This window comes from Pinus tabuliformis, chromosome 1_2 (assembly GCF_031772625.1).
Source record: "Pinus tabuliformis cultivar Carrire ecotype Pingquan chromosome 1_2, CPIR1, whole genome shotgun sequence".
NCBI lineage: Eukaryota > Viridiplantae > Streptophyta > Pinopsida > Pinales > Pinaceae > Pinus > Pinus tabuliformis.
Genome location: NC_142298.1, coordinates 1,289,777,502 through 1,289,789,972, shown reverse-complemented (window position 1 = coordinate 1,289,789,972; position 12,471 = coordinate 1,289,777,502).

Here is a 12,471-nt window from a genome sequence, read left to right as displayed (position 1 = left end):
GGTAGTGCCGCACCCCGCCAGATAACGGTTGGAAGACTACCGTAGACTCAGGGGCGTGACAATAGGGATCACATGCGGACTTATGCAATTATTTGCAAATTCATGGGATTATGGCCCACTGAGAAAGCTTTACAAACATGGATCAGATACCACTGGAAACCCAAAGGGGGCATTAATCTTCATCTAGGATCCAAGGGATTCTTCACTATGGTGTTCATTAACATTGAAGACAAAGACAAAGTGTTTGAAGGCGGGCCTTACTTCTATGCGGCAGCAGGGATCTATATGCAGCCATGGATGATGAACTTTGTACCAGAGCGGGAAACTTTTACCTCAATCCCGGTTTGGGTAAGACTCTATTCTCTACCGCTTGATTATTGGCAAATAGAATTCCTAGCTGCCATAGGCAATAAATTAGGAAGGTTCGTCAAAGCTTCTGAAGTCACAAGGAGGAAAAAATGCACCTCCTTTGCAAGGATATGTGTGGAGATGGATCTATCCAGAGCTCTTTTGAATGAGGTCATCTTGGAAGTTTTTGATGAGGAATGGGTGCAGACAGTAGACTACGAGCATATTCCATTTAGATGTCGTAGATGCCATGAACATGGGCACCTTCTAAGAGACTTCCCTCTCAGTAAAGCAGAGAACAAAAGAAAAACTAACACAATGAAAGACACTGACAGCTTTCACAAAGTAGTACATAAAGGAAAAAGCGGCAAAAAAGGGCCAAAGCTACACCAAAATGAAGGAAAAAATGTTAGTCAGAACCAGTTCCAAGTACTTGAAGAGGATGAACAAATAGCAGTAGAAGATCAAGCAATGAATGAAGTTTATGAGAAGAAGGAGAAGGAAGAAGATCGTGATCAGACACATGAAAACGAAAAATAGAAAGGGATCATGATGAGTGATACAAAACTGGAAATGGATCAGGAAATGACCCAGAGTGAGATGGAAATGGAAGACAATGAGCTACAAGAGATTCCTGACAGAAAAAACCTGGACCTAGAAGGGTTCTTGATTCAGGGAACAACTCGCGGGGTAGAATCACTACCACAAGAAGAGTTTAATCGAATACAACAGTTATTCTTATGGAAAACTTAGGCAAAGGGTTTGGAGGGAGTAAATAACATTGAAAGATAGAGGAATGAAGGTGTGAAAATAGTGAAAATGACTATGGGGTTAGCACAGAGAAATCCAAGAAAAAAAGAGGCAGGAAAAAGTAGAACGAGCTACTAATGGAATGTGGAAATCTTATGATAGACTCAAGTAAGATGAAAGATCTAACGAGTTACTCCTTTACCAATCTTTAATTATGAAATTCGTAACTTGGAATATTAGAGGACTAGGCAGTAAGAGAAAATAGAGAATGCTGAATAATAGAATGAAACAGGCAGCTATGGATATAATTTTCGCCCAAGAAACTAAATGTTCCATTCAAAAGTTAAGGCAAATCCATAGTAAATGGCTCAACAGATTTGAGTTTCTAGAAGTTCAAGCAGAAAATACTGCAGGGGATATCCTTACTCTCTAGAATCCCAAAAAAATTGGAATAATTGATGTAGAGGCATCAAGGAATTATTTATCAATGTTTATTCATCATGTAGGAGACAAGGACACTTATTTAGTCACGAATGTTTATGGCCCTCAAAGGTTAGATGACAAACTCAGGTTTGTAGAATCCTTGGTGGATCACCCGGTCAGACATACTAGAATACCGTGGGTCATTGGAGGGGACTTCAATATGATTAGATCTCTCTCAGAGAAGAAAGGGGGTACAAGAGCTCTAAATAAAGACTCATCAGCCTTCCAAATCTTTTCAGATAAATGAAGCTTGTTGACATTGAGACTAGCAGTGACCTCTTCACATGGAACAATAAAAGAGGAGGGGATTCCTAGGTAGCCTCCACGTTAGATAGATTCATGATCTCTGAGGATCTACTGCTTATAGATAAGGAAATAATAGAAGGAATTCTTTCTTTTGAAGGCTCAGATCACTGGTCGGTTCAAATGGAGATCAAGGGCATAGGCACCCCAAGAAATGGACCTTTCAGATTTCAAAATATGTGGCTTTCACACCCAGAATTCACAGCAAGATTGAAAAATGGTGGGCAGAAGATTTGCAGATTCAAGGATTAACAATGTTCCTGCTACACAAAAGATTAAAGCACATCAAGCTGAGGCTAAAAGCTTGGAACAAGAATGAATTTGGTAATATTTTTGCATGAAATATATCTGTGGCAAAGAAAATTCAAGAGCTCAACCAAGCTTTGACTAAGGAAGGCTTTGATAAGAATAAAAATGATCAAGTAGGGAAGCATCATCAAGAATGGGAAAATTTGTGTAAACAAGAGGAAATTTTTTGGAGACAATAATCTAGAGTTCAATGGCTAAAAGAAGGAGAGCATAACACAAATTTTTTTCATAGATCCACTATTGCGAATAGGACTCACAACAAGATCTCTTCGATCAAGGATGACGATGGGCAGATACATCGATCCCATGAGGAGATAGAGGCAATGTTAGTTAAGAACTTCCGAGGTATTGCCCAGGAAAACATTTTAGTAAGGGAACCTTTCATCAAGGACTTTACCAAACGTATGCCTAAGTTGGTATCCATAGAGGATAATTGTAATCTTAACAGACCTGTAACTAAAAATGAGTTTAGTGAGGTCATTAAGGAAATGCAAAACGGCAAGGCTCTAGGTCCGGATGGTTTCAATGTGGATTTCTTCAAAGCTTGTTGGAATATTGTCAAAATGGATATTTTAAGGGTAGTGGAAGATTCTAGGTTGAATAGAACTATTTTGAAGGCACTCAATACCTCCTTCTTCTCCTTGATTCCAAAATAGGAATGCTCAAACGCCAGAGAGGTATAGGCCCATTTCTTTATGCAATGTAGTTTACAAGATAATTTCCAAGGTCATGGCCAATAGACTCAAACTTTTGCTGCCTGCGCTTGTTTTGGGGGAACAATCTGCTTATGTGGAAGGCAAACAAATACTAGATAACATCATTCAAGCTCATGAGGTGGTTCACTCATTAACAAGTGAAAGGAAGGTAGGTATGATCATGTAATTGGATATTGCCAAAGCGTATGATAAAGTGAACTGGACATATATCAAGAAAGTGCTAACAATGTTTGGATTTGATCATAACTGGGTCAGATGGGTAATGGCCCTGGTGACTTCCTCCAGCTTTTCAATTCTAGTTAATGGCTCTCACTCTGAAATTTTTCTTCCTTCAGGAGACCTTAGACAGGGAGATCTGCTCTCTCATTTTCTCTTCATCCTCATGATGGAACAACTCGGTCGGTCTATTAAGCATGCTAGAATAACGAGAAAAATTCAAGGACTCCAACTATCGGAGAATGGTCAAGTTCTGACTCATCAACAATTTGTAGATGATACCATGTTACAGGGAATTCCCACAGTCAAGGAGGTGCTAGCATACAAACAAATTTTGAATGAATTTGCTATGGCAACAGGTATGGAAGTCAATCTTTCCAAATCAAAAATATTTTTCTTTAACACCCATATAGCCATTCAGAGAAATGTCTCCAGAATTCTTGGCTTTCAAAGAGAGTCCCTCCCCTCTAAGTACTTGGGAATTCCTCTAATGGCTAAACCTTGGCACAAGAGAATTTGGGAACCGTTAATCATCAAGATGCAAGATAAGGTCAGGAAATGGACCTTCAGGTCTTTAAATCTGGCTGGTAGACTGGTTCTTACAAAGGCGGTGCTCCAAGCTATCCCAGTCTTTATGCTATCATCTCTCCTAGCTACTAAAGGAGTCTTACAACAATTTAGAAACATCCAAAGAGATTTCCTTTGGGGCAAGGAGAAGACAAGGAAAAAATGGGCTTTAGTCTCATGGGAGAAGATCTGTAAACCCAAGGACCAAGGAGGCCTAGGATTGGATGATCTAGAAATTCTCAGTAACGCTCCAGGGGCCAAACTTTGGTCGCAGTGGGTTAAGGATCCATAGGCTCAATGGGCAAGCATCTGGAAAGAAGAATATGCAAGCTCCTGGCATTCTTTTGATATAATAGGAATGTCTAGAGATGTGAAGGGCTCTCCCATATGGAACAAGGCTTGGGAGAATAGAGGGGTGGTGCAAAAGAACAGTTTCTGGGAATTTAGAGAGGGAGATCTTGCACTATTCTGGGAGCACAAATGGCATCAAGAACCAACTCTTTTGAAAGAGGAATTTTTGGGCCTCAAGCATGAGACAAAAATCCAAGGATTAGTAAAGGTAAAGGACTTTTGGGAGCATTCTCATCATACAGGAAAATGGAGGACCTGGAGAAAAATAGATGGCAGAGAGGACATAACCCTCAAAAGTAGAGCAGAGACACTTAAGATGTTGTTGGATCAGAGGATGATTTTAGTAACTAAAGGGCAAGATCAACTAAGATGGGGCAACAAAAAAGAGGGAAACTTTAATATTAAGGAAGAAAAAGGTATTCTCCTTGGGCTAGAGTCCCAGGCTCCAGATAGGATCTGGCAAAAGCTATGGAGACACAAAGGCTGGATGAAGTTCAAACTCTTTATGTGGATGGTTCAGCATAGGAAAACCTTGACCTAGGATAATATTAGAAAAAGGGGTGTGCTGGGACCCTCCAGATGCCAGCTCTGTGAAGCCCAAGAGGAGACTATGGAACATCTTCTCAGTAGCTGCATTTTCACCTCTAGGTTATGGGATATTTTTACCACCATCTTCAATTAGTACGATAGGGACAAATAAAGTATTACTAATACCCTAAGAAATTGGAGGAATAATTATTCAGATTATGAAGTTCTTAACTCTACCTGGGCTATATTGCCAGGTTTTATTATATGGAATGTGTGGAAAGAAAGAAACAAAAGAATCTTCAAAGAAGAGAAGAATTCCTCTTTTTGCTTGTTGGAGCAGATATTGAAATGGCTTAAGGAGACAGTTGGTACCACAGTAAGGGATCTCCCCAAAAATCCTCTCTCAGAAGAGGAATTGAGAATTCTTAGGCAGTTAGGCATGCAGGGGCTCATTCCACAAGGTCAGGATAAGAAATTTGTCATGAGGGAAATGGTTAAAGAGTTCTGGAATCCTCCTTTGGAAGGTTTTTTGAAATATAACATAGATGGAGCTTCAAAAGGTAACTTGGGAATGGCAGGCTTTGGAGGAGTTCTTCGGGATGAAACTGGAAGCATTATCTCCCACTTCCATTATCATTTAGGGAAAGCCACCAACAACATGGTGGAATTAGTGGTTCTGGAGCAATGCTTAGAATTTCTAAAACATGACAACTGCCAAAATGTTATAATAGAAGTAGGTTTAGAGTTATTCATCAACTCGGCCAAGAGAATTAGTCATGCAACAAGGCCGGAAAAAGTCACAAAACATTGGAGGTTGATACATGTTCTCCATAAAATACAGGGACATCTTCAGGGACTACGCACGCTCAGATTCAACCATGTGCATAGAAAGGCAAAAATATTAATGGACATTCTAGCTAACCAAGGTGTTAGCTGTAAGGAAAGTAGAATTTCGATGTAATGGCTCGCAATATTAGAGCAACCTAAAAGAACTTTGCCATAACCAGGTGGAAGAGGATAAAGAAGTGTATTAGAACAAAACTAAGGAAACCAAATCGCAATGAACAGATATCTAAAGGATTCACAATTTTGCTCAGACAGGTCTATGGTGGGAGGCAGGCCACGGTTGACCTCACTAGCTTCAGTAATCATAATCCCAAAAATCCCAGGTGTTTGGCGAAAGGTTTTCTCAGTCCTGAGAAAGGTCGAAATAAATAACTAGCAGAAAACGTTTTTGGCGGCATCATTTCCCAATTTTCCAGAGTCGGGAGACAAAACCGCCTCCTGAGTGGTTTTGGGTCGATCGCACCGCTTTCAAGCCAAAAGTGGTTTTGAAGATTTGGCAGCGATGCCATACAACTTATGACACGTGGATGAGGGTCGGGTCTGAAAACCACCCTCATCACACACTAAAGTTCAGTTACTTCAGGAGTGCAATATTCATCTCAGCCATCCGATTTAGTAAGGCAGACCAACGATTAGGATTGATCGCGCGGTTTGGTGGGGTCGGGGGGTTAACCTTCTTGCTTCTTCATGGAGCGATATCTATCTTCGACGTCAGACTAAAAAAGAAGAATGGAAAACAACGATTAAAAGGGAAGGTTAGATGTACGATGGCGTAGATACATGTGGGGAGGATTCATTTGCCCTGCTATTCTTGTTGCTTATTTTGTCTGTACTCGAAAGGATTTCGTGGGTACTTTTAGGGGTTTGAGGGCTTTGTTTCAATCAGGCAACTTCCTATTTTGCCTTAGCCCACAGAGTTGGGTGGAAATGTATATATGTTGTAAATTATGCTTGATTTAATGATATAGAAGGCAAGACTCTTTCTCTAGCAAAAAAAAACACCGTACATAAACTCTCCCATACATAAATAAATGAATATTTGTCTTGAGTGCATATTGATAACACGTCTACCTCTATTTTTCTAAAACACCAATAGTAACTTACGTAAGATTACTCAAATCATCATGAACTAGAAAAATTCAACCCCATTATTTTGATTTGTTTGTCTTAAGTATAGTTCCTAAATCATTGTAGCAAGATCTCGGCAATCCCTGGTCATTTCGGACCGTTGATTTCTCTGGTGGGTCTCGCACCCTCTCCTTTCTTCTACCATTATTGCAAACCTATGTTTGAATGTGTCAATTTGGATGTCTCCAAAGTTGATGCTCTCTTCCAGGCCTCTTATTCAAATGGACATGTTCTCTACGTAACAGAGAGAAATTTGTTGTATATGGTTCAATAGACTCAGATACCATTATCTGAAATAATCATTCATGAAACGAACATTAGCAGTAATTCTTTTGAAAATTCCAAACTCTCAATTTCTCTGGAGAAGAATCTCCCTTTAGATGGAAAGTAAGAGTAATAGTTGGTCCCATTCTGTTATAGACAAGAAAACAAGCGTGAGGTCACATAATGTAATTCTGATATTGTTGTCTTCACCTACCCTGAGAGTCCGCGGCCATCCATTTGTAGAGTTCGTCGTAAAGGCGGTCACTGTTGAGAATACAGGAGAGCCATTCTAGACAACTATATAATAATAGAGGAAACCTATTCAATGAAGGGTGGAAGGAATCAAACAAATCTAAAAAAATATCCCTTTAGATGGTGAATCTCTTGACAGAATATGCGTGGCCTAAATGTCAAACATGTGGGACTTACCTAACCATGGATAACTCTGTCACCATAAGCTGAAACTCTCTCACCATAATCTGCGAGACATGAAGAGTAAGTATCCCTTAGAAATAAAATTGATAAAAAAATGTTTTTCCTGATTAGACTTTAGACATAATACCATATAAATTTAAATGGAGGCATTAATCTAGTAAACCTTAAAACACTTTATAATACATGATATATTTCATAATGTTGACTTTGACTGTAAATATTTATTTACTGCAGTAAAATAAGATTAGATATTGATATTATTATTATTTAAATTTATACATTTAATTTCTTGATTAAGTTATGCATTAAACAAATGTTTGAGTGATAACAAATCTTGTAACTCTCACATGTCAAAGTAGTTGGATGGGGAGTTACCTAGATCCCTAACTACTTCTTGGAAGATTAATTCTCCAAGACAAAATCAAGTGGGTATTGGTACATGAGATGAAAAAAGAAGAAAAAAAGGAATGTCTCTGTGTTGATGGGTCGAGGGGCTAAGTCTCATTAAGACCAGATAGTCATTGAGAATAAGGCAGTGGTCTTACAGGAAAGTATCTGTCATACGAACAACAACATGGGGGAAACTTTGGCCTTAAAGAAAGTCTCATGGTTGGGAGGAAACTTGTTAACTTATAGTTGAATCTAGTTCAGGAGGATAGTAGTGGAAATCTACATAAACGGATAAGTACCTAGACCTGAGATTTCTGTTTAAAAGTAGTGGATGGGTTAATACAACAGAAACCCTATCTTGAATTCTGATATAAGAAATCTACTCTCTAAATTAGAATTCTGATTCTATGTTAAGGTTAAATTAAAGGTTTGATTTTCTGTGAAGTCTAAATTAGAACTCTTGATTTTTGTTAAAAACGATAGAGGGGCTATTATAGGAGAAATATCATGTCAAATTTTAGACGTAATTTTTTTATAGCTACCCAGCAGTGGGTGTGCAACCCATTAACAAAGGAACACCGAGGAATAAAACTGTAAAAGAAACTAGAAAGTTAATTGTGTATAATTCTTTAAATACAGGAAATAGACAAACATGAAACCATTTGAAAATAATAATACTGTTAGAAAAACTTCAAGCAAAAGAATTTTTAGTTCTAGAAAGAGTAAAGTATTAACACAAACTTTCCAACTGGGAATGTTACCCTAGTATGGTTTCGATCTTTTGCATACCCTTTAGTTGTGAAAGAAAGTAAACAGAGTCGACGGACTAAGTTGGGTGACCAATCTAACTTAAATACTACATTAAATAAGAAACCCGAAGTAAACCTATTATCGGGAAAATGTAAAAGGGAATAAATTCTTTACAAATTACCATGCAGAATTTAAAGCAGGAAAACAAAATATAACACAACTACGCATGAACGGAGAACAAATATCTAAGTTGTAGTAATTTAACAAAGGAAAATGCATAAATACCAAATCTTGCTAAGGCATGATGGATTTCAACTGTGTAATAGAAGAATTACAATACTAATAACAAAACACAGATTAAAACGATATATATATATATATATATATATATATATATATATATATATATATATATATATATACCAGAATCCTTTTATATCGAATAACTGAATAATTTCTCTCTCAACCAGATAAAGATGAGCTAAATTCAAATAAAGCTTATTAAGTACCTGCCAAATCATAGTCCAACGCTAAAAGAATAGTCACACACATAGATTACGATCGAACCAACAAGATGCATAGGTTCTACAAACAAAGTTCTAACTAAGTCAAGAGAGCCAAAGATACAAATCATCCACCCAACTGTCTGGAGTTAAATCACATCTTGAATGCTCAGAAAACTAAAAGCCCAATTGGGGTTTGCAATTACCATAACTAATTTAAACAAAGGCACGACAACATGAAGGTAACACCGAGAAATGTTATGTTCTGGCATCTACGCTCTAGTCTTAGAGCTAGTAAACAGACTAAGAAGTTAACATTAAAAACTGGCAGCTTTAGCCATTCAATCACTTAAGAACTCTTAACCCTGCATAGCAAGAAATACTCGGAATTATTCTTCACTTTACCCAGAATGGATTAGGCGTAGAGGTTGCAAATCTATGGTTCAGCTTAGCGAGGTAGGGTCTCAACACGGAGGGAACCACCATCGCTGTTGGTACCCTCAGCAACCTAGGCATACACATAATGAAATGTTAAATACATATTGAAGCTTCAATTAACTCATATAAAAAAAATGAAGTACCCAAAACAGATACCCATCTCATTAATGATGAAAAACAAAGAAGAAGTTCTCAGTGCTTACAATGGGCAACGAACATAGACACCCCTCTTTACCTAGTTTGGTTTTCATGGAGAAAACAACCAAGTTGTTTTGGAAAAATATTCACTCAGCAGGCAGTCACGAGGGAAAAACAACTAAATGGGGGAAGCATGCTCAACTGCTTGGAGAGGCAAGAGTGACCCGAAGAGATACCCCGTAGCCGAGAACCGAAATAGGGCAGCTTTGCCAAACAAAGAGAAAAATGTGTCCAAGTTTCCCGAGGATGTCATGAACCAAAGAATTAAGGAAATCATGTTCAGTCGTCCGATGGAGTGGAGCTATATCAGACCGTCGATGAGGTGAGCATACCCATGAAGTGATGGACATCTGGAGAGAAGTCAGAATCAACCAAAAGACCGCTCCCACCATCCCTTGGGGTTGGGAATCCAAGGTGTAATGCATTAGGGTAGTAAATGATTAAACAAAACCTTTGAAATATGTATGCCAATAATATTGTCAATCAGTGCATAATAATAAATTATAATTGCATGAGAATATGTGTCGAATAAATGTTAGATGGGGTCGAACAATGACATAATACCTTATAGCATTAATTCAATCAGGATTTTTGTTATGGTAATTTTTCAAGTATTGTGGTAATTACCATAATTTATTTATTTTTATTGTTTTTATTGAGAGATGTGCCAGGTGGTATCAAAGTGCTCAGGTTAGAAAGTTGAGACCTCTAGAAATATATGATTAACAATGATTATGATGATTCACACAGAGAAAGAAAGAAAAGCAGTTGGCATGAGGAGCACTAGAATTACACCTCATAGATCGATGACAGAAATATGACCGACATATTTTCAAGAAGCCAATCGTGTGGTATGAGTGCAATTAGAGGAGGAACCACGCAATACCAACACTGCAGTCATGGAAATTGTGCAAGAACTAAAGGATGAGATGGCCCAGATGTGAACAGATAATGAAAGGTTGACGCTGGAGTAGAAAAAGATCATGAAGAGTCTGTCTGGTAAATAGAATCAACAACAACCAATCCCCAACCCAGAGCACGAGAACATGACTAGCGAACAAGAGATACGAACAAAATATTTAGGGACAGAAGTAGAAGAAAATCAGGATGAGAAATCTGATAATGCATCAGAACACAAAACACAGAAAAGACAAAAGATAGAACTACGAGAAGAATTTCAGAAAATAAAACTGCCCCTCTTTTATGGTGAACAGGAAGAGGTAGTTGAAAGATAGCTTATTAATGTGAATAAGTACTTTCAGATGTATGAATACAACCATAACCTAAAAGCTCACTTGGCCATCTTCCAACTGCAAGGAAAGCTTGCCCTGTGGTGGGAAGAAGTAAAGGTTGTGTGTGGAGTGAGTGAGCAGAGAATAACTTGGGAAATTTTTTAAAGATATTTTAAGGAAAAATACTTAACCAAAATATTTTATGACAAAATGGCAAAAGAGTTTCACGATCTTTGATTGGGTGAGTTGTCTATGGACGAGTTCATAACAAAATTTACATCCTTGCTTCGATATGTACATTACATACGAGAGGAAAAAGCGAAGGTGCAACGATTTATCACCAGTCTCCCATTTTTCATGAAAGAGCATCTTGAGTTCGATAACCCAAAGACCATGGATGAAATTATACAAAACATCTTGAATATGATATCAACAAAAAAGACAAAAGGGAGAAGTGGGGAAAAATGGTCTAATAAAAAGGGAATTAATTTTCCTACTGGAAGCAAGGGAAATAAAGCCATAATCAGCAAGGGACCCCATAAAGGGCAAGTAAATGGAAATACGAATCGAAATCAATCTAGATTTATACTTCCAAATGAGTCCAAAACTAATGACCAATCAAGCAGAACAAAAGTAGAAATAGGATCAAGACCCCGAGTACAGTGCTAGGGATGCAGAGGACCACATTATGTAAAAAAATGTCCCAAACGCAAGGGAACTGATCAGATTGCACAGATTGATGAAGCATCAATTATACGATAAGTGGCGAGAAGAATTCCAAAAATCAATGCTACCCTTGAATACCACTTGGTGGAATACAAGCCAACCATGGTGGAATTTGAAGGTAAAATCTTTGACCAAACTAAATCTATTTTAATTGAGCGAGGAGCTATTTTGAGTTATATTATACCTAAGATAGTATAACAATTCTATTTGGAAGCCATTAAGCTTAAGAGTCCTTGGTTAGTACAAATGGCCATAGGAGAAAAGAGAAGCATGTTGGCCAAGGTCAGCAACTTCCCTTTAAAAATAGCAATTCAGCCTCTTGTGGAAGACCTGAATATATTGCCCCTAGGATCATATGATATCCTAATAGGCATGGATTGGTTGCAAAAGCATTGATCCCTCATTAACTGTAAAACCAAAGCTATTAGCTATATGGATGAAGAGGGAAAGAGGCAGGAAATTCAAGGTATATTAAGACCTCTAAAATTAAGACCAGTAACAACATGTCAGTTAGAAAAGTGTAGAAAAAAAGGATGTCAAATTTATGCGATATAGGTAGGATATGCTAACTCAAAATAAAAATCCATTTCTTTAGAAATTATACCTGTAATAAAGAATTTTTTAGATGTATTTCCTGAGGAAATTCCGAGACTTCCTGCAAAAAGAGATATAGACTTTAGCATTGAGTTGATTCTAGGAGCTTCTCCGATATCACAAGCTCCTTATTGCATGAGTTTGTCGGAGTTGACAGAATTAAAAATGCAGTTACAAGAACTGGTTGATGAAAATTACATCCATAAAAGTGTATCACCTTAGGGAGCCCCGGTGCTTTTTGTTAAAAAGAAGGATGTAACCCTACGAATGTGCATGGATTACCACCAATTAAATAAACTAACCATAAAAAATAAATACCCTTTACCTCATATAGACGAGGTGTTTGATCAGGTGAGGGGTGAAACCATGTTTTCCAATATTGATCTTCGTTTTGGT